Here is a 23,421-nt window from a genome sequence, read left to right as displayed (position 1 = left end):
TTGCAAAAAGAAGTCTGATTGTAATCTCAGAGAATATCCGAGTTTTTTTCTCGAAGATTTACGACCTAAATCTTGTTCAGCGTTCGGTTGTACTTAGCTCCACCCTCTCATGCCTCTTCTACTTCCAAAAAAAGAAATTTGCGACCGCCAAAATGCTGATCTTGAGGCTTCAAAAAACGGTAATCCACAAAACAATGGGCGACGTCACGGTGTAAAACCGAAACAGTTAGTTGAAAGCTGCTAAAAACGTGACACCTTTCATATTATGTGTAGTAATTTTTAGTAAGTATTTGGACCTTTACAAAGCATGGTACACGGCCGTGGTTAAATCAGTAGCACACCTGTTTATCTGTTTATTATTTTCATCTAAACATGAACCCAGCAGTGAGTACGTTGATAACTCAGCTCATCAGCCTCTATCTCTTCTCCTCCTCTTCTATCTCCAGTCACCAGGCGCTGCTGCTCACAGAGGTCACATCTTATTCATCCCAGCAGTGATAATTACGACATTCTTATGGAGAGATGAGTGGCCTTTCTGACCCGAGCCTTCCCCTTGACTCACACACATGAGGAAGGGAGAGCAACGTGAGAGGAATTCATTTGGACGGATGACTGGAGCCCTTTGCACTGAAAGAGACACCGAAGCAAACGCAGTACAGTATGGAGAGTACACGAATCGAGCCACAGAGGAGCATCTTTGTGCAGACAGGAACAGTTTTTGGGAGTGCTCCTGTTTGGGACGGGATGGAGGAGTCAGCGCTGCCTGTTAGAGCGCCCCGGGCCGAGTCTGTGTAGGCGACTCAGAAGGAGGATTAGCGGGGATTTAGAGAGCAGTAATTACCCTTGCCCGTGGAGGGTCTGGTAATTAAATTACCTTAGCAACCCCGTTACTGGCCAGCCACACAGAGCCTCCCAAGGTCAGCGAGAGTGAAATTTCACAATATGCAGAATTTGTTTCGCATTGTCGTCGGAAAAGCTTCGCCTTTTGTGCCGTCTGCTCATCACAAGGATTGCATTTTTAGCATATAAACTGAAAACTCTAGAGGGTATCACGTCTCTTATGCATCAGGTTCAATGGAAAATATGTGATTTTTCTGTTTAATTTAAGTCACACAACATCATCAGAAAACATATTTTCTATTTGTGTGATTCTTATCACTAGGGATGTAAATAACTAACCATTAACGGAATAACGGGAGCTTTAAGAGTGTAAAAGCAAAGACACGAAACTCTGGTGCTTTTTTGACAACAGCCGCTAGATGGCCATTTTGGACTGAAAACGTCAATGAGTCCATAGCCATGGATGTATAAAGAGACGTCGGTAAACCAGAGGATATTTTACTTAAATAAATCTCATTTAAATTGTTATGTCTTAAAAGTTGTAAAGTTCACTAACAGCCAAATCCACAGTTATTTTCCTCGGCATAATGAACGTGCATCAGACCCACGGGACTGCACCGCCCTTCACACTCATATGACATATCCGGTTCTGCCAGCTTACTGCTAACTGTATGCGGCTGTAATAATGGAAATATTGACTGTAATCCATCACTTTTATATCTTATAATACACCCATGGGCTGTATGCTGTAAGCCTGTACCGTGGTGGATGTATTAATGTCTCTAATGTTCCCAAACAACTGGCTATCGGCCAGTAACTAGTAGTGCTAGTAGCACGACATAAACTGAATTTAATGTAGTTGTAGTTGAGATTGCTCTCAAAATGTGTGTGCTGGATTTTTCTAACTTCCATTTATGTCCATCGCTCACTTTACGCTCCTCTGGGAAGCGGCCGGGCCAAAAAAGTTTAATAAATAAATAAGTAAGTAAGTAAATTAGTTATAATAGTATGCATATTTATAATATTTTTATTGTTCAACCGGGGCTATTTTGGTAGAGACACACATTTTGTTAGCATGAATATAAGTGAACCCTATAGAAAAGCACTACAGTCGTTAAGTGGTGTGATTCACGGTTGAGCGCATGACTGTAATGAGCCTCAACTTCCATCAGCGATCAATCACACGTTGCTTTTATGGATGGGAGTTGTGACTCAGAGTAGATTTGTGGTTAAGTGAAGAAATGAGCTGAGGTTAAAGACCAGTGGATTTGTAGAGAGAGAGAGAAATAAGAGACAGAGACAGAGAGACAGAGATGCGTGGGAGTAGCAGCAGCTCCCACACAGGCAGGAAAGTCACGATCCACCATTGAACAGCACTCGCTCTTCTGCGCAAACTGACATATGAACACGCCAACAACAACAACTCCCATGCACTCTCACATTCACTGCACATGTAAAGTCTAAAATACGCAAATGCATCTTGATGGTTTATTATTTTAAATTCATTCATTTCTCAACTTGTGCAGTGTGACAGTCATTAAGCTACATCAATGTGAGTCCAATAGATCTATAAGCTGCTGCAGGAAGATAACATCACAACCCTACCTACATTCTGCACAAGCATCCGTGCAAACACAAATGCACACTGACATGTGAACGTGGACTCACCTACACACACTCAACCAAATCACATCATGCTCAAACACAGACCTATACATTCTTTGCCAGGGATTGTAGCCTCACTGAAACACAGTATAAACATGTAATTAATGCCATTTCTCTACAATTAAAGGAAATTAATTGACTTCTTTGAATTCTGTCTCTTTTATTTCCTTTGAATCATCCAAGCTTTACGATGAAGGCAATGTCTCCCTTATCTGAAAGCCCACAGTTGTGTTCATGAACCTCAGGGAAGTCTACCAAAGTAGTGATCCTACTTTACTGCCAAGTGAAGGCAGCAGATCGTAGTGTTTGAAGTAATTCAGTTACTTACTACTTACTTCATTTAACTATTTATACACCACAGGAGGAGTTACATCTTATATCTGTTTTTACAAGTACAATAGAGTGTTGTTATAAACCATTTAATAAATGATTATATTCTATACTGCACTGTAAAAAAAAACCTGTTTTTTTACAGTTTTTTTCAAGAAATATTTTAATTTTTTGTCAAAAAAGACAGAAAAAAAGTAAAAATTACATGTTTCATTTGTGATTTATATGTAAATGGTCTTAGATTTACAGTATTTTTTTGTAATCACAATCGTAATTACCTGTATTTAAGCTTTTCTTGATCATTTTTAGAGATAATTATTCTGTTTTAGAGGTTTATGACTCTATTTTAACAATTAATTTATGTTAGAAGAAAAAGATTTCATGGAATTCTAAAAATATTTCTTGTAAAAATACAGATTTTTTTTCCAAAACTTCCGAGTTAATGTAAATTTGGGCTTTTGCAACGTAAAATTACATGTTTCATTTGTGATTTATATGTAAATGGTCTTAGATTTACGGTGTATGACTATTCTAACAATAAATATTTGTTAAAAGTAAAATATTTAATATAAGTAATAAAGGCTAATTATATAGACATAATTACTGGGTTTTATTTACAGTTTATTTATGTTAATTAACGGACAGTATTTTTCCGTTATTTAACAGACATTTTCTGGCGCCCCTGCTGCCGGAAAATTTTCGATATTTTACACTTTCTTTTTTTTACAGTGTGCTTGTAAATTGTAAATAGGAGGAGTTAAAGTGCCAAGAAAAGCAGCAAATCCTCACAGCCAGACTGCATTTTTCAGCTATAGCTTTTTGATATAATCTCTCATATTCAACTATTTTTGAGGAACTTTTTCTTTTAAGAAATGAATACTGAGATAAGTTATTTGGGTGGATGTGTGCTCTGTCTGCGTGCTGATGAAGGCAGTCTGGTTAGATCGGTGTCTAACAGATAGTGCAGTACATGGCAGCACATATTGCTCATTAGGGTGGAATTGACTCTATCTGTCAAGCACCTGTGTGTGGGGGGAAAGGCGGCCAGCCATATGCTTCTTGGGACTCCGGAGTATGATTGATGCCCTTATTGTACATCAGGTGTTAAAAATCCCAGACCTTTAATTTTTTTTGTGTGTCTCTTTTCATCATCTTTTCCACTTCCTGCGATTACTGGAGGGGAGCGAATGGAAGTGGATTGGCAGCCCTCCAGAAGCGTAGTCGATCAACAGACATGTATCACATGATGTCGCCATTAGCTTCCGCTGCAGCCCACTGGAACATGTAGAGGACATGAAAAGCTGCTGCCAGATACCTTCTACGCCACCTGACGGGGGTGATGCTATCGACTTGGCAGAATTAGGCCGCCTCGCAGAGCAATAATTACGACAAGAGATCTTAATCTCAATCGTGAGAATGAAAGCAAAAGAGAGAGGAGGGGGGGATCTTTGTCATGAAGATTTCCCAGTCACGTAGGCTCCCTGGTGTCACACAGGATCCCACCCCCAGAAGTCACCTTGACAGTGCCCTTCACGGCCCTCCATCACTACACTGCTAGAACAGATCTCACAGCCTTGTTTAATTCATTCAGAGGCACTGGAAGGAAATACACTCTTTAGCGATTTGAAATGAAAAGACTTGATTTCTCCTTTCATGAGGAAACAAAACACTTTTTTTAGGTCTATTGTTATATAGGAACACAGGATGTGAACTAGGGCATGAAATCAAGAGAGAAGAAGAAAAAGAAGATGTAATCACACCAAAAGCTAAAATCAAGCTAAAATTATGACACTTGATTGGCACAAAATTGGTATCAACACCAATCTGTCTTCATCAAAATACAATTTGCACTGGAATCATTTGAAAGACAAAATCCACATAGTTTACAGACAAATGATTCATATGTGATTAAAGTGACAGATTTACTTCTGATGTGTTCTTTATTCTATGACAGTTTTCCTAAAATTAAAATAAAAAAAACACAATATATCATATTGCTTACGGTATCATAATATACTGAATCGTTACCCCCAGTATCATGATCATATCGTATCGCCAGATTCTTGCCAATACACAGCCCTAAACTGTAAACTGAAAATGTTACGGTGGTTTACTTTTTTTTTATATCATACCATAACAGTGGGAATACTAATAAAGACGGTTTTGATGAGTTTTATTTTGTTTCTGTCCAGTTTGAGTGTGTTAAGTGTGTTTTACGATGATCAGTGAGATAAAATGACTGGTGTCTGACTGGAGTCTGGTGGAAAAGAGCGTATTAATTCTATGTTTTGTACTTTAATAAATTATAATACTCGTCCTAATCACTGTTGATTTTATTTTTTTATTACACTGAAGACAAAAGCCAGTTGTTAGTGGGTGTTAGTGGGTTATTGTCCGCTGGGAAAGGGGCTTAATAGACTCTTTATTTTCTGTTTGTATAAGCTTCAAACCTGCATTTATTCTCTGACTAAACTAACAAGCCAGAAGGCGGAGCAGAGAGTCAGGAATCCTGGGACTCTGTAGCTTAACCTCGTCTGCCCTGGTGAACGCTGGTGAATTGCATTGTTTAAGCAAAGAAAATTGGGACCCTGCTCAGGACTACAGAAGGAGGAAGAAGTGGAGAGACACTCCTCCCAGTCCATCTGAGCTGCACGCCTCTCACTTTTTTCTCCCTCTCTCACTTCCCCCCTGTCTCTCCGTGGACGGCACTCTGCCACTTTGGATATGTCACGGGCAATAAGGATGAAAAATTGGACTGCTCTTTGGGTCCCCGGTCGGCACGCCGGCTTCGTCCTCCACCTTCGCAGGCCTGGAGGAGGCTGAGCTCCGCGCTCACAAAACAAAATAGGATTTAACAAGGCCAGAATCACTCACAATGCCTCAGTAAATAGCCACTGAACCCTGCCTGAACCAGCATCGACGGTTGAATACGGACTTTAACATAGAAGTGTGGAGCGAGAGGATGGAGTGTGACAGCAGGGAGCACCGTGCAGGATTGAATCCTCGATAAAATACAAATGAAACAACCAGGTGATGTCAAAATCCATATGCCAAAGTCAGCATGAATAAAGTCTCAGCTTTGCCACACTGGAAAATGGGAACTCTGATAACTCTGATCTATGACAGCGTTTTAGGGCCTATCAGTGACTCACATTGCTCAAAGGCGGCATATGTGGTTGATGAGGTTGAACCAACCTTGCAAAGTGAAGCAATGTGGTTCTTCAACAAAAAAATCCTATTTTTCATTATGATGGTTTTGCGCTTTTTTCTCGTAAATTTGCCACTTTAATCTCAGAAAATATCTGAGTTTTCTTCTCGTAAATTTACAACTTCATAATCTTGCAAATTTGTTCTATTTCTCGTTAATTTGCCACTTTAATCTCAGAGAATGATCAAGTTTCTTCTCGTAAATTTACAACTTCATAATGAAGAGGACTTTTGGTTCCAACACTCTAAAATGTGACTTCAACACATTTCCATATCGATATTAATGTGGGCATGTGCTGATATGAAACAACAAAGCTCCAAGTCTTCCTCCGTACTTAGTATTCAGCATGAGAAAACAGTTGCCATCAGATTCCCAGATGACAAATGATTCATCTTGTTTTGCTTTCTCTCCTGATAACACGACTCGTACGATGACAGGTGGATGTAGAGAGTACAGTCAGCTTGTGATTCTACTCCCCTCTGAGATAAAGTAAAAATCAATAAAACATTATTCAACCCATATGTATTGGACCCGTAAGTAATCTAACTATGTTTCTTGTCAGAGAACAATCTGCATAACTGACAGCTCGCTGCATCTAAACAGTGGGCACATCCATGAATTGGTCCACCAGGCAGCAGCACTATTGTCCTCTAGGGTCAAAGCAGACTTGCTAATTTCCTATTCATATATTCACAGCCACAGCGTCAGCCTCTTTCTGTACACTTTGGGTCTTTGCTGAGGATGTTCCAGTCAAATAAGCTTTAATCAAACCGGCCAAATATGCAACTAAGCAGCTTCAGTAATTCCAAACGGAGCAAATAACTTTTTCCACAAACACATGCGGTTCCATTTTGATCCAAGTGGATGGTGTATAAAAGGTTATGACACATCATCTTCCATACTCGTCTGAAGAATATATCTTTATAATGTAAAATATATTATTCGAATGCAGCTCAAAGCTGTCATTTTAGTTACTTTGTATTTAGAAGCGCACTCAAAAAAGATTTCGAGTGGTTTTGTTTATACCGAAAGTGTCGAAGGCCCAAAGGAAAAGACTGATATTCTGCCGGGGCGCTAATACATTTTGTGGTCCATTAAAATTCTCAATGAAAATAGAAAACGTGAACAACATAATAGCCATCATCCCAGTGCAATAACACAACAATAAAATAGCTTTAAAATGAATCTGAAATGATCACCAAGGGGGGGAAACTAGCGTGACGTGGAAAGAAACATAGTAGGAAAATGAGAGATAAATATAAACATAAATAAATGGAAAGTAAAAGTTGTTGTACAAAACATACAAACAAGAAAGAACCCTTGAATGTGTTCAGGTTGACCGTGACACTGAGTGGGAGCCCTGCCACTGTAGACATATGGCATTTCGGTTTAAATAGATGTTTAGTGTATCGACTGGCTGAACGGAACAGAGACTAACCTTTAACTCAATGATGCCTGCTGCAACGTCTCTTCAAATGCTTCCTCCACACTCACCGGCAGTCACTCGGATCTACAGTAGAGGGGATGGAAATGAAAAGAAAGGCCATGTTTGTATGAATGAATGAGAAAACTAATCTATTTTATGCTAGTTCTCTCAGTAGGCTCCAGGGGTATCCTGGAAGAAAATATATCTAACAATCTTTGTTTGGTATTAGAGCTGTCACAATGATAGATTTTCATTACATGATTATCACCGCCAAAAGAATTTGCGATAACGTCATTATTGTGATGTCTATAGAAAATTTGAAAGAACTGGAATAACCGCCTCTCGATTGTATGCCTCTGCCAACCAGTCAAGTTGCAGTTTACATCCATATTGCTCTAAAATGTCATCATTTAGCCTATTAAACATTGTCACACAAATGTGTATAATTCTTGATTTATGACCAAAAACATGTTTTTTGAGGTCACAGTGACCTTGACCTTTGACCACCAAAATCTAATCAGCTCATCCTTGAGTCCAAGTGGACATTTGTACCAACTTTGAAGAAATTCCCTCAAGTTGTTCCTGAGATATCACGTTCACAAGAATTGTACGGACATGAGGTCACCGCGACCTTGACCTTTGACCTCCAAAATCAGTTCATCCTTGAATCCAAGTGGACAAACCCAGGACCTTCTTGCTGTGAGGCAACAGTGCTTAACACTGATTACACAATATTATCATGTGCATATCTTTAACATGATATCAATATTTAATTTTTCAATATCGCATTTATCCTAAATACCGGTATATCGTGACATCCCAATTGGTTATAATCAATTGTCATCGCCTCATAGACTTTCTGTTCTTTGGGATTGAAAATCTTGACCATTTCTGTTCTAAAACTATGCTGAAGGGAATAAACTGCAGGTACACAAGAACACAAGACAAAGACAACACGCCTGCTTTGCATTTGAAATCTTTGAATAATCAGAGTGCACAATGGGCTCAAACAGCTGTATCCAGGGACGGATAAATAAGCCTACATCTTTTGGCCCTGTTGATTGTTCCGTCAGCTCAGTAATCTGTGCATGTCAGTGGCGGCGTGGCAGATATCCATTATCGATGGACTGCTTTCACAGACAATTGGCCATATTCAGGGAGCTGCCAGTGGGGACCAGCCATGTGTTGGAAAACCAGTACAGAGAGCAGCTGGGGATCTCCTCCCAACAGATGCTGCCTGCTGTGGAGGCGGTGGGAGGACTTCCAGTTGAGTCCTGGTGGGGGAATGTGGGGGTCTGGGTGCTGACGTCTACACTGTCTGATAAAGGCTGATAAAGTGCTATTAATTTAGTCTATTAAATGGAATTAAGCCCAACTGACTTCGTGCTGGAATGAATAGTTAATTAATTGATTAGTTGATTGACAGCTTCTCAAACGTGAGAATTTGCTAATTTCCTGCTTTATGGCACTGACAAATATCTTTGGGATTCGTATTTACTAGATGTATTAGCTTGTGCACAATCAAATGCATTTGAACATACAATAAATATGTCAGAGGCAATTACTTCCTATCTCAGAGCAGTAAAAAATAGCACTGAATACATTTTTTTTTTTGTCTGGAAACACAATAAACATTTGGCAGTACAGCATGCTCTGAAAGTCTATTGCTATTAGCATTAATGCAGGCATTAGTTTGTCTACAAAGTTGAGGGTTTGATGTGAGAAAATGGAGAAAACAAAAGCATGGAAGTGTCCATTAGATTTCATAGCATTATATGCATTAGATTTCTTGTGTATAAGTGGAAATTTGGTTCTGATAGTGGTCTAAGAAAGGTCAGTACGTCACCAAAATCCTAATGAATCATCCTCTGTGGACTATTAATATCCGCCGCAAATTTACTGGAAATTCGGCCATTGGTCAAGATACCTAGTCAGTTATGACTCGATGCCAGCACTAAACGAAAGCTCAGAAAGATATCAAAATTAGTATGGATCATCCTCGAGGGCAGGGCTGCCCAAAGAGAGGACCGTGGAATAATGTTAGCCGGTTTGATTTGGCCCGCCAGATGTTTCTAGCGATTTTCCCATTATTATTTTTCTTTTTTTATTAAAAGACCACCAACTTTACTGTCTTTCAGAGGCTGTAGCAGGCTCTGATAGAGCTAGAAGATGGATACAAGAATGAAGATACCAGTATCATATGAAACTAAAAAAACCTAAGGAATCAATTGGTACCATTCATGCCATGCAAGGTTGTCGGGAAGGGGGCTAAATAAAGCTCCAAAGTTGGGTTTAAATTTGACTTTCGAAGGGGTCCCTTGACCTCTGACCTCAAGGTATCAATGAGGAAAAAACTAATGAGAAAAAACCTCAAGGTAGGAATGAAAATAGGTTCTATGGGTACCCTCGAGCCTCCCCTTTACATGCCCACTTTATGATAATCACATGCAGTTTTGGGCAACATGCAGGTGCAGCACCATTAAGTTGCAGTTTTAGCCCTCCAATGGAAAAAGTTAGGGACCATAAATATCCGTCTTTAACCAAAACATATCAATATTCCTGTTCTGAGGACCCATAACAAAAAATATTCTGCCAGCACAGGAGGAGATGAGACTGTAAACACCACTCTGCACTGAAGTTGTGTGAATGCGGAGCGGGCTACTGATGATTGCCTTTCATTCTCCCCCTCATACTGTGAAAAGTGTATTTACCTGCCAACTGATGCACAGATTAATAGCCATTACCTCTACTTGGCAGGAGTATAAAGCAAAAAGTATTCGCAGACAGCGCATTCATTCATATTTCAATGCACCTGTCGTCGTGCCTTATCGGAAAAGAAAAATTATGAGGGAAAGTGAAAAGGTAAATTAATTCCATTTTACATAGCACTAGACACATTCAAACAATTTAAAATGCATTGTGGTAGTGTGTGATTTGTTTCCTTACTGTCACATCAAATATTAGTTTAGAATTATATAGTAGTTTATAATAGATTAGGCTATATTGTTATGTCACTCAGTGGCATTTCAGTTGCATTTAATATAATAAAGCTGTCAGCCAAGTGCAGCGTCTTTTATATGAAAAGAGTTTCTAATGTGTCCTTCAATTTTATTTACAAACCACAGGAACATTTCGTGCTTGTGTACAAGTGGCAGCCCTTTTCCATTTGTCCTAATAACGTCATATATTAGCTGTATATTGGGTCCTGTTTGGCTGCTCTCAACACTTTCCAGCTGTTCTCACATGTAAATCACATTCAGAGAGTGCAGCCTGTCCTGATAACAAGTCCCATTAAAATGGTGAGCCCAAATCAACGATGCGTCATACACTTGAAATGAGCTGCTAAATATGCATGCATAACAAATAGCATGATCGGAACACAATGAGCATGTCATCGTGATATTAGTCGCTAGCGACTCAGTATTTGCCTTTGTGGCTTTTCAGCAGCCATCTGCACGAGTCCTTTTGTGAGGCTTCATAGAACACAGTTCCTGTTTCCTGCTGTGTTTTCACATTTTTCTCCTCCGATCCTTCTGCTCATCACTTTTTACCACAAAATACGGGGAACTCGTAATAACAATATCTCTCTGTTTGGAGGTATTTAACCACCTCTCGGTCGCTCTCTTACATTTCCCTGGATGCGTAAGACTATAGCTCTCATCTCAATCATCCACACATGAAGCTGACACACTTCTTTAGTAGATTTATTATTATTCCACAAAGGCACAACTATCTGTTGGCGTTTATCCTTTAAAAACAACACAAAGGGAGGCATGCACCTAACCGTGCGGTCTAGCAACAGCACTATAAACACCCAGGGAGTGAAAGGGACTCAACGTCTAATTGAGGCTTTTAATTGAAGTTTTACGGTACTTTGCACTAAAATGTAAATTTTTTTGTGTCTTGATTTGGACCTGAATCCATCAACATTACTACTAAATAGCCATATACATTGATTTTCAGCTGAAAAAAGTGGTTTGGGAGTTTAGTGACTCTTTAAGCGCAGATTATTTGGATAGATTCTTTGGCAAAGACCAATTTGAACGATGCAATCCCTGTGAAGAATATGAACCGTAGCCAGATGTTGGCCAATTTCTGTGCTTGCAATCATGCAACCACATCCCATTCCCCATTCCCCATTCCCCAACCCGCTGATATCACTAGCAAAAATGACATTCTCGATATGGCAAATGTAACGTACAGCCCAATCTCCATGCTCAACAACCTGTGCAGTAGCTTATGTAACGACATGATGAGGAGCCAAGGGCACAATCTTTAGATCTGGGAACCAGCCGAAGGGGGGGTGGGGGGGTAGACACTCGACAGGAGAGATATTACCACAGTAATCTACACTGAGAGGGTGAGCTGTAGAGCAAGCTGACCTTGAAGAGTTTAACCTGCCAATCAAAAGAGTGTTTCTCCTCTCCGGCAGGCAGCGAGGCAGAAAGCAAAGCCCCAGATATGTCAGCTGGGGCCAGATGTATAAATGATGTGGAGACACAAAACTAATACGTGCACCCGCTTCCCACACTGAACTCGGTGTGATTTAAAACAGCAGAAATGTGGTTTGTATTGTGTGTGTGTGCATGCTTTATGCCAGATATACACCAGCCTGTAGTTTGATGGCGGTGGCTGTGATGCTAAACCTCAGGAGCAGATCAAATATTTCCTGTCTGTGAGTATTACGAACTTGTTGTGCAGTATTTGGGTGTCTGATAAGCTTTTAAATGCATTAATCTGATAAGAAAAACGGGACTTCCTGGATCACATTTCAGCAGCAACGGACTTGAAAGGAAGGACTACTTGAGCTGCATGGATTGCCAATGTACCAGCCATATAAGAAACTCGAATCACTTGAATAATAACCTGCCTCCTACACATGTAGCATTATAAAATGCAGAATGTAAATGCACAACAGCTGCTAGCATAGACGACCAGGTCAGCAACGCCTGTATTTTGTTATCCGTGTTGGATTGACCACTGGTAGTCAAGGCTGATATTGTTTGTTTTTTCTGTTTTTGCATCGAAAACGCCAGAGTAGTGTGGACGTTAGGCGTAAATGTAACAAAAGTGATGCGTTTTAAAACAAAAACATATTAGTGTGGCTGTAGTTTGAATGTGATACACTGCAGCAACAAGACAAGGACAAGGTTACTATCAAAGAGGAAGTCCTCTTTCTTTAAAAGTTCCACGTAATTACAGTATCCTTGACAAAACAGAAGGAGAAAAATCACTTTTGCCTGAAAATCATTGAGACCAAGTAACTAAAAGCATCTTTAGCTGGATTCTTTGTGCTTCAACACACCATCCATGCATCTCCTACTACAAAGTGAATGCCACTAAAATGCTTAGCAACTGTTTCCCCAGCATGCCTCACAATGACCGAGCTCCACTGTGCAGTGTATCTACGTACGCGCATAGGTCTCCACCAGGCTTACCATCTGCTCTATGGAAGACTTTCCACTGGTCAAGCAGTGAAGATATTTAAAGCCTAATCTGCAATGCCTGTGTATAATTTGTCTCTAGGTATCATAACTGCTTCATGTAACCGCTATTTTTCAGCGTCCTCCGACTCCCTTAACTTGAAATTGTAAGAAAAACCAAGTGAAAGACTGAAGTTAGCAGGGGGTGAGGAATATAATGTGCAATAAGACGTCTGACACCAAGACTCTGCATGCTGTTATTCCATTTCTACTCATTTCTTGAGATCTTTCTCCTCTCTTTATGCCATATGCGGTCTTTTACCCTTTGCTGTCACCCAGAAGCGTCGTTCTGTTGTCCATAATGAGGTTTTATTCTGCGCTGCACTCGGTTTGCGGAGTTACAGTGAACTATAAATGTTACAAGGTGCAGAGATTGACACCCGACAGCGGAGCGAATAAGGAACGGGAAAAACAAGACACCCAGCAAACCTGTAACTTCAGACTGAGACTTGTGTTTTATCATTTTTACAGGTCTATTTTTGCAAGAAAACTCATTATTCCCATGTGACACAAACCCCCCCTAGCCCCCTTTCTCCATCACAACACCCCGCCCGCCGTTCTTCACACCAAAGAGTTTGAATCGAGTCTTGGGCGGAGAAATGCTGCACCTGGGTAAAAATGCAGACCCTGTAGCAGCTGCGGCATTGGTGGATGAGTAATTCTGTCGTGACACAATCCTCTCCTTCCGCTTTTGATGGCTGCTCACTGGGAGAGTAATTATGAACCCCAGAGATCACTTTGAATGCTAAACTCACCACATGCGGAGGCACTTGTTTTACATTACAACAGTCAGGGGTTAGTTTTTACAAAAAAAGGTAAGTAAATTTGAGAAATAAGCAAACTTTCTGTATATTCTTTCAAGCTCAAGGACATTTTAAAGCTGTCAGAGGCTGAATTGTAGTCCTCTTTGAAGCACACATCCAAACATACTTTGTTGTTTTTATTGCATCAGTCTATGCCACCGTTTCACTTGTGCCTCTCACAGTTTCTGTGATGCAGCTTGCCAGGTCACCCTTCATCTCCAGTGACGTCACACTGATTTGTGGGCACACATGCCCAGCTGCAGGGCCGCGACTATGGAGTCATAGGAGTGCCATAAAAAGTAATTCATCTGTAAAAGAATAAGAAAATCAAAGTGGGAATATACAGACGAAAAATTAGGGCTGTCAAAGTTAGCGCGATAATAATGCGTTAACGCAAATTTGTTTTAACGCCACTCATTTTTTTTAACACATTAACACAACTTGCGATTTTTAGGTTGTAGCAAGCTCAGTTTTAACCAAATAACGCTCCAAACAAATAAATAAATTACATTATATAAAAATAAATAATAAAAAAATACAGAAAAAAAGAGTAATTTAAATGCAAAAAATAAATATATATTTTTAAAAGATATAAAGAAATATATAAAGAAATAAATGAACAAATAAATGAAAAAATAAATGAAAATGCATATAATTATTATTTTATAATTTATTATTTGTCTTCCGCATGTATTTTTTCTTATATATTTTTTTTGGTATTTCCACATTTTTCTATTATTGTTTTTATTATTTTATTTATTCTTCTTTATATTTTCACATTTATTTTCTTATTCTTTTACAGATTTATTATTTTTATGGCACTCCTATGACTCCGTAGACTCCACCCGGTCTCCTTTAAAGACATAAAAACGGGAATCACAATATCGCCAGCGTAGGGCTTTATTCCTGTGGCAGTGCGCCGTCCTGCACAGACACTGCTCTCTGAGCAAACAAGATTACCCTGATGAACAGAGGCAGGCTTGTTTACTCCCTGTGTCAAGGTACTTTGGGGGTGACTCACTGTCAGTGAGGAGGAGAAACTTTGGAGACGAGAAGCAGCTCTCAGGTATCTGAGGCAATCAAATTAAAACTCAGTTTCTGTAAACCCGCTTCTCAAATAACTGGAAGTACATACCCTAAGGTTAACTAGCTCTCGTCTTGCCACTTTCAACACGGGAAGTACCATTGATTTACATTATGATGCATTCAGGTTCTATTCAGTAAAAATGCAATGGGCGAAGGTAAATTCTAATGTTATCATGATGTCTTCAAATGTAATCTTGTAAAATTGTGTTATTTGCAAGAAACTTAAATGAATACAGTTTTGCAGCTGGTTAATCCTCCACACAACAAAGGTTTCTGTCTGATGGTTCAACAGACTAATACATGCATATTCCCATGTGGTACGTACATGCTGCTATACAGCCCGATGCTTGCTCAAGCAATGTTTCTAGTGCCACTACATCTGTACTGCTCACTCTATCTAAACATTGTTCATGGACTAGACCAGTTTAGGTCACATATGATCATGATAGATGTGGACATGTGTCTGGTCTGCTGTGCAACTGCCGGAGCAAGAGAGATAGCTGTGCGCTTGGTTGGCAGACCGCCATTTGAGAGTGGGCTCCATCTTGACTGAGGATGGCTGATTCCTTATCTCACTCTCTGTCATTTCCCACAATGGTTTATCCATCCGCTGGAGGCAATACTTGTATAGCTACCTGGAGTAAGAAGATTGTTATTCATACAAATGCCTGAAGCATCACATAGTGCCCAGGGACCCTAAATGACCGGTATGTGAGTAGGGAAGGTGGATATATCATAAAAAGATCCGGGATAGGATCTCTACCACTTCACTCAAGATATTCAGCAGCTTTAAAGAATACAGAGGAACTCCACATAAAACTTCCAGAGATTAAAGGCATGCACCTGTAAAAAAACAAAAACAATGACACATTAAAAAAGCCATTATTTGCCTCAGCAATATTGTCATTTTCTGTGCAGTGGACTGCACAACCAAAGCATGTAATTTGCAGGCAATATAAGTCAGTTTGGTTCTTTTCCTTTAATTCCAGTTGAATAATTGCACCAATTTTGCGACAATTACTGTGTAGTCAACGAATTCTCCGGAAGTCACTCAACTCCTTTGAAATCCTCCGACTACTACCATTACAGAAGCGAGGTATACTTACATTATATTCTATAGTATCATGCTGATCTCACAGACCATTTGTAAATGCATACTGTAGGAAATGTTTTTTTCTCCACATTTTGGAGAGTGAAGCTTATGTATGTCTCTACAAAGGCAATTCTGTTACACAAGCGAAACAATGGGCAAAACCTAAGTGTGCAACGGATCACAAAACTCATGGTTCGTATCGTATCACGGTTTTGAGTTACAGATCAGATGAGCAGAAAAAAGGGAGCAAATATAACTTTTAGAGATTACCCGATTAAGTTTTTTTGCCATAGATACAGTTTGCCGATCATCGATGAGCCATATCGGCCGATACATATCATTTTTGTTGTTGTTTTTAAATTTAAATGTTATCTTTTTACTTGGTTATAATAATCTATAGTGGTTATTTACATAAAACACACAATTCAAATGATTAGGAAATAAAATATTATATTTTTATTGATAAAAAATCTTAGCATTAGTAGTTCTAATGATGTATTGAAGATGCTTAGAACGAGTGTTGTGAAGTTAAACAGGTCATATCTCTCTGTAATATCTATTTTATATTGCTGTGAAGACATCCTTCAAACAACTGTATTTATTATAAATTCTTCGCTAAAAACTACATCTTACAAGATTTAATTTACCTTCGATCAATACTCTACTGAATAGAGCCTGAACACATCATAATGTAACTCAATGGAGCCTCCGTACATTAGCTGCTCAGGTGCTGCCAACGTGAACTAGCTCTCCTAATGCCGATTTCAACACAGATTTGTTTTTTTCACAATGTAGCATTATCAGGGATCGGCGACTAGAATGCCGATCTCCCGATAGCATATTTTCACTGAATAACGTCCGACAACAATTGGCAATAAAACTTACTAAGGATCACGTATCAACTACGGTCCGTTACACCACTAGCAAAACCTAGCCCTATGTTTATCAAAAATACTCTGACTTGACCATAAACCCCCAAAAAACTGAAGAAAATTAATAATTTGACATATTTGTTGAGGCTGAGTTATACTTCTTAGTAACATAAGGGGAAAATATGCATATTTCATAGTATTATAGTTGCAATTTGTATATGATGTAAACAATTCTCACAATTTGTAATTGGATTTGGTTTTACTCTTTTAAGCCTTCTACATTGCAACTGCATGAACGCGCTACATAAATAAATCTCTACTGACCTTCATGTACACTGTGCATCACGTCTGAATAACCTTGTAGTGTGAGTCCTTATTTTGCCCACTCGGCAGTAGATGTCATTATGACTGTCTGAAGGGATCATGTATTCTGCCCTCCTCAGGTTTATCGCAGCAGAATGTAAATCATAATGTGTGAGCAGGTGTGTGTGCTCTCTGCGGAGCACTGTATGAACTGCATTCATGTTTATGTGCGAGGAAGGGCAGGCTAACTAAACTAGGCCAGAGGGGGGGTCGTCTCCATGGTGACCATGGCAGCAAAAGAGCCGGATGCACCTGTGTAATGCCAGCTACTTGTAGTGTTTTTGCGAGTATTATGAGAGCAGAAGTGGTTAAATCCATTTGCTGGTTCATAGAAACTGTCCTTTCTTCTTCCTTTTCTGATGTTTTTTCAAAACATATGAACTGAAAGCATCTTTCATGTTCTGTGTCAGTACTTGATGTTAAATGTATGTTATTATTGGCATATATTGTATGTTTGCTGCACTTCACATCGAAACTCTGCATTAGCATACCCTGTCACATAATGCATTGCAAACTACAACTGAATGTCCTTCTTTTCTGTATAAATGAGAATGGCCTTGGTAAATGATCCCACAGAATGATCCTCTGCAATAAGACTGGCAGTATTTTAGTTCAGGTAAAAGTCAAAAGTGTTTCATCTATACATCAGACCGGCAGTACGTCATCCAGAGTAGAACATAACCCCCATTTTTGGTGGAAAACAATCCTGTGTCTCTCGTTGACGCCAACAGGGTAACCAGAAGAAGTTGAAACATGTCTCCAAACTTCTACTTTAAACAAACCGGTAATAGTAATAACGCTATGCTGAAGAGTTGCTGTGTAGCTGGTTGCACCAACAATAAATCAAAAAATGCTGATCTCCGATTTGTTACCATAAAAAAGGTATTAAAGAGGGGCTTTATGGCTCCAAGCTATAGACCAGACCAGCATCGTATCGTCGCCAAGGCTACGCTCCATTTTGGGGGAAGGAAACTCGCGGTCACGGACGAGAAAATAGAAAATGCTGAGAAGCTGTTGTGTAACAGGTTAACGGCTTTCACACTGAGATTTGAGGCACAAACAATACGTGAATATTCACTGTCAGTGTAGTAAATCGCAAATGACGCTGGTGACAGTGACTAGCTTGGCTTGAGTGGGAGGCTGCTACAGTAATATAGTCATACATTAACGTTATAGCAGCATCAGAGTGTTTACTCCAATTAGCCTATAGATCAAACAGTTGGCTATCAACACGGTTATTTACAGACAACACGTATCCTAACGTGTCAATCAAATATGTAGAGATGTCTGGATAAACAATATCCGGCCACTGGGTTGGATGGGGGAAGAATCGAGGGACATGGCAGCGATCAACCTCAGGTTAAGGTTGAAAAATAATTATTAGACATGCGTATAAAAACAAACATTTGTTTAACAAGAGATGAATAAATATAAACTTTCAAAATTACAATCAAAACATGCGTCAAATCCATTCATGTATTCATCTTTTTCAATGCACCGAGCCCACGAAATGAAGTCTAATGCATCAGCATCATAAAAAGATCGCCACCCTAGTGCCTTTAATTCACCTCTCCAGCTTGGGCTTTCCAGTAGATGATCAAAGCGGGTCCAGGCCTGTAAAAAGCTTGACTCTAGGGGCAAAAGGGGGTCCATTGACTCCAGCTCCTCTCCGTTGCCTCTGAGGGCCCAACTGGGCTTTCATTTTCTCCTGCTGCCTCGCTGCTATTACCAAGAGTAGCTGCACTGGAAGACGCCAGATGCCTTTTCATCTTTAAGTGCAAGGGGACATGGTGTGCTTGGAAACGACCAAAAAAGGAATCTGTAAACGCTGTTATTTTCTTCAAGATGATTAGTTAGGTGGGGTAAAAAAAAGAAAGAAAGTTTGAGTGAGCTGCAGAAAAGGGCCCGGCTGAAAGGAATAGACTGGTGTCAAGTTGACCCTCACTGTGACAATTACTCCAGCGGGACACAGTGGTGCTTTTATGCTCTGGAGGTAAAAGCACTCTGGAATTTGTTTAGACTCTACCTAAGATGCTCCCGACACATGCGTCATTCACATCACTTTGAACCTGTCTGTGCAACAATTACGGTGTCATTTTGTATTTGCACTAAAGCAATTTTTTAGCAAGAGCTGGCATCTTGCAGGCTTTTATTATATTCACAGGACTGCAAAAGAGAGCGATGTGTGTCCCTGATTTTCCACTTCCATTGACAGATTCCTCAGCATGTTTGAGGATTAATTAAAGTTCTTCTGCTTTCCCTAATAAATTTGATATTTTAGCTTTACCTTTTCAAGATTCCTCATCTTATCTGTCTAACAAAAGCAGCTTGTGAGCACAGCGTTTATTCTTGGAGGAGTGAAAAAACCTGACGTAGTTTTCAGAAATAACAGCACAGTCTTAGGAGGCGTTTTGTTACCTAGCAACTTGCCTGCAAACCTACTTTGACGCAGTGCTAATGGTGAAGTTACTCATTAACTAAATAGAGTTTGCAACATAGTCCCAACAGACGCCGCGCAGACGCAACATAAAAAAAACTTTAATCTGCCTCATCCTTTATGGGAACAACTGCGTCAGGCGCAGGAGGGAGGAATTAAAAAATCCTCTGTGAAGTGGGGGGGAGCGTTGATGAAGCCGCGCAGGCAGAAGGTTCACTGGCGTTTGAACACAACAAACAGACACCTAGAATTATACTTCCATGTTCAATTTACAGCCGAGTGTGCGCCAGCGCAGCATTAAACAAGCATCTGGGTGTTTTGGCTCAGGTTGCCGTCAGCTAGGCGGAGAAATCCCTTTTCCTCTCTGAGGCTCGGCACAGAGTCGTCTGAGTGCACCTCGCTCGATGTGAAATGAAAAACCATAAACTTCCCTGTTCCTTTGTTGGTTACAACCTCATTAGCTTAATCGATTTTTGCTTAATGGTGCTGTAATAGTTTCCAATCATTAAAGTGTAGAACTTTAAAGAAGAACACAGTACATTACACTATACATGGAGGAATTGACCATAATGACATTGAGATTAAATTAGTTTTGTCTCCTAATATACTATTTCACACTAGAATATTAATGTAAAACATAAATAGGGACAAAGAAATGTCTGATCTAGATCCTAACTTGCAGAGATGGTTAAGGTTAGGCATTGATCTTAAATGGTTAAGGCTGGGATAAGTCGCTGGCCAGTGAATCACACGAGAGGCTTTTGCAAGTTTTTGGAAGCAATTTCGGGGTTACCTTGTAGACACAACCCTTCCCAAGTGTCGCACAACAAATCTAAGAAGTCACAAGAAGATAGTTGGTGACGGTTGAACCCGTCACCATGAATAGACATATACAACCTATACTGAGGGGTCACAAGTACACAAACCTTTGTTTTAAGTGGTCACAAGCCTAACTGGTTGGGAACCACTGGACAAGAATGACACGCTGCAGCAACAACCAACAGCCAAAAGCATTAAGCCATTCAGCAAAATATCAAAGTGATTACACATCTGTGAGAAAAGAAACAGCAGATGCACCTGAGAGGAGAATGAATTCCATGAAGACCGAGAGAAAAACATCCAAATCAGAAAAGCCATGTCTAAGACTGGTAATCATTTTCACTAGTCTGTCTAATCCATCTGAGTTTTGAGCCACGAGCTCTCGTATGCAAAGTCACGAGCTGAACAGGCATCATCAGTGTGATTGAGTTCACCCCTGTGGTCTGTTCAAATATTTCCCTGCCAGATTAAGTTTGCTAAACACACAATTCAGCGCAATTACGTTAGCCTCGGCTGTCATTATATCGCTGAGGAAGAGAGATGGACGTGGGCCGCAGTGACGATGAGAGGCAACTAAATCGCTCCAGAGTCGGCCTATCAATCCATTACTAGTCCAATTCAAAGCAGCCTGCAGGCAGGAGGAGGCCTAACGTCTGCTTTGCTTGAACTTTGGATGCAGTTCAGTGGCACACGGATAAGTACAGAAACCTGAACTTCAAAGTGATTAAAATAATAACCATCTCAGAGTTTTCATTCACATATCTTGAGGTCAGAGGTCAAGGGACCCTTCTGAAAATGCCACTTTTTCGTCGCCAAAAAGTAGCGTAAATTTGGTGTTATTTAGAGTTCTTCCCAACAAGCTAACATGACATGGTTGGTACCAATCGATTCCTTGGGTTTTGCAGTTTCATATGATACCAGTACCTTCCCTTCAGCTTTAACACTGAGCCCGCTACAACCTACGAAAGATTGAACACAGTTGGATTGTTAAGAAGTTAATAGTTTAGATGATAAAAGATCGATACTTGACGTCCCTGTATCGACACTATATTGCCACGCGAAATATTGCGATACTATGATGTATCGATTTTTCCCCCAACCCTTAGTTAAACTTGTATTAGGGGAAAACATGGAACGACTTTAGCTCATACTCTAATCTGGGATGTCAAGCATAAGCTTCTTATTTAATTAGGCGAAGAAAAAAATGGGAAACTATCGTATTTAAAAACAGGGGCTGTACCTCAAAGAGGAAGAACGTGGAAACCAGATAGTGTTTAGAGCGTTATTTGTGCTCATCTGTTCTGAATGTTAAAAGTCTGTTTGTTCTTCAGGCAGTAAGAGTGGCCTTCTTCTAGTCTTTGAATATTTACCAAGCCATAGCTTAATCCCCCGAGAGGAAAAAAAAAGGGAGTGGAAACAGGGATTAGACCCGCAGCCTTTACCTCACACAACCGTTCCCGTCCACTCAAACTCCATTACATTTCCCTAAACTCAGGTGTTTTGGCCTCCCTGTGGCGTTACACCAAACAAATGTTCCTTAGTATTGACATTGACTCGGTTTGAAAGTGCCTTGGGCTGAGGCATCGCGGTGAGTCACCAGAAGCTGATCTAAGAGCAGTTTCAGATGCTCGACTGCTCCAGATATTTCACAGTCGAGGAACAGATTAGGACGCAGCAGCTTTGATCCTGTTAATATGATGCCTACCATCTTTTCTGCCACCTTCGGTACATGAGACGATCTGTATCTTCCTGCCAGCATTTAGGAAGAGTGGGTTGGTGGCTGGGCATCTTGTTTTTCTTCTTCTCACCAGTTCTCTGGCTCTCATCATCATCAAGTAAAAATGTTACAATCAGAGTTATGTTTGGTGTTTCTGCAAGCATAGTGGATGCATTGCCGTCACATCAACAGATTACTTGGGTTGTACTTTTGCGTTCGGTTCATTTCAAGCAAATCAGGGTTTGAAAACAAATTGTACAAATCACTAACAAGATGCTTGTTTATTGGACAGACTTTTGTCATACTGCCGTGTTTGATTTTGGTATTGTCAGTTAGGAAAACATGGGGAAATAACTGATTTATTTTAATGTCGGAGTGCTTTTTTGAAAACCCGAGGAACTGCTGGTAATCACATGATAACAAAGGTGACCTTACACCCATAAAAACAGCATTTTGGGGGGTGTATTTTGTATTTGGTTTGGATTATTTTGTTTCGAATGAGGCTACGACCCTCCATGGAGTGTTATTTTTCATAATCGCATGGCTAACCAGCCACTGTCCCCCTGGCAAAGTCTTGATATTTTTACATTATTTACAGCGCCCTCCGGACGTCACTGCCAACTTCCATCAGAAATGCTCAAATACACTATGATGATTATTAATAACTACTTGATGTTTTTAGGGCTGCCCATTCTAATTGGTCATTTTGGTCTTAGTCGACTAAGATTTCTTTAGTCGTTTGGTCCTTTTTTTATGCTTTTTTCATGCTGAATGACTTATATCCAAGTAGCTTATGAGCACATCTCTGGTAAACACAAGATTTAAAGTGGTGCTTTTTGTGCGATTCTTTATGTTTTACAGATCTGTCGATTAAATCAACCAATTGCATAGTCCAAAAAAAATCATACGAGTGTTAGTCGGCTAAGAATTTAAGTCAAAGACAGTCCTTTGCCATTTAAAATGCTTTATAATGTACGTAAGATGATTGCCAAGACATATATTGTGAAAACATGATCATTAGTAAGTTTCATATAGCTTCAACTGCTGCTTCCTATAACTGTAACATGGCATTCTTACTGAAAATAAAAACAATAACTAAAAAGCCCGTAAAGAGTGAATACTTCCACAGTCCTGTAAAATTGCAGACTGTTCGTTTAAAGTTAGAAAAAGCCTAAAATTGAATGAGTAACTTTCTTCAGGATCCAGATATGCATCAACTCCACACAGTGACAATCCTGGGTGCATGTACCAGGGTCTTTTCATTAAATATATGCAGTAG

At 39.9% G+C, this 23,421-nt stretch overlaps 1 protein-coding gene across 7 annotated transcripts in view; it reads right to left on the bottom strand.

Moving 5' to 3' along the window:
* The window catches only part of syt1a (synaptotagmin Ia), a 182,043-nt gene that overhangs the window by 101,877 nt on the left and 56,745 nt on the right, over positions 1 to 23,421 (bottom strand). For 5 of the 7 annotated variants that reach the window (XM_074625317.1, XM_074625319.1, XM_074625316.1 and 2 more), the window contains one exon: positions 7,482 to 7,553. The exons of the other annotated variants lie outside the window; for them this stretch is intronic. The gene's annotated coding sequence lies outside the window, so the exon portion shown is untranslated. The remainder of the gene's footprint in view (positions 1 to 7,481; positions 7,554 to 23,421) is intronic. 7 annotated transcript variants of the gene reach the window in all.

This window comes from Sebastes fasciatus, chromosome 23 (genome assembly GCF_043250625.1).
Source record: "Sebastes fasciatus isolate fSebFas1 chromosome 23, fSebFas1.pri, whole genome shotgun sequence".
NCBI lineage: Eukaryota > Metazoa > Chordata > Actinopteri > Perciformes > Sebastidae > Sebastes > Sebastes fasciatus.
This window is presented reverse-complemented; position numbering and strand designations above follow the sequence as displayed.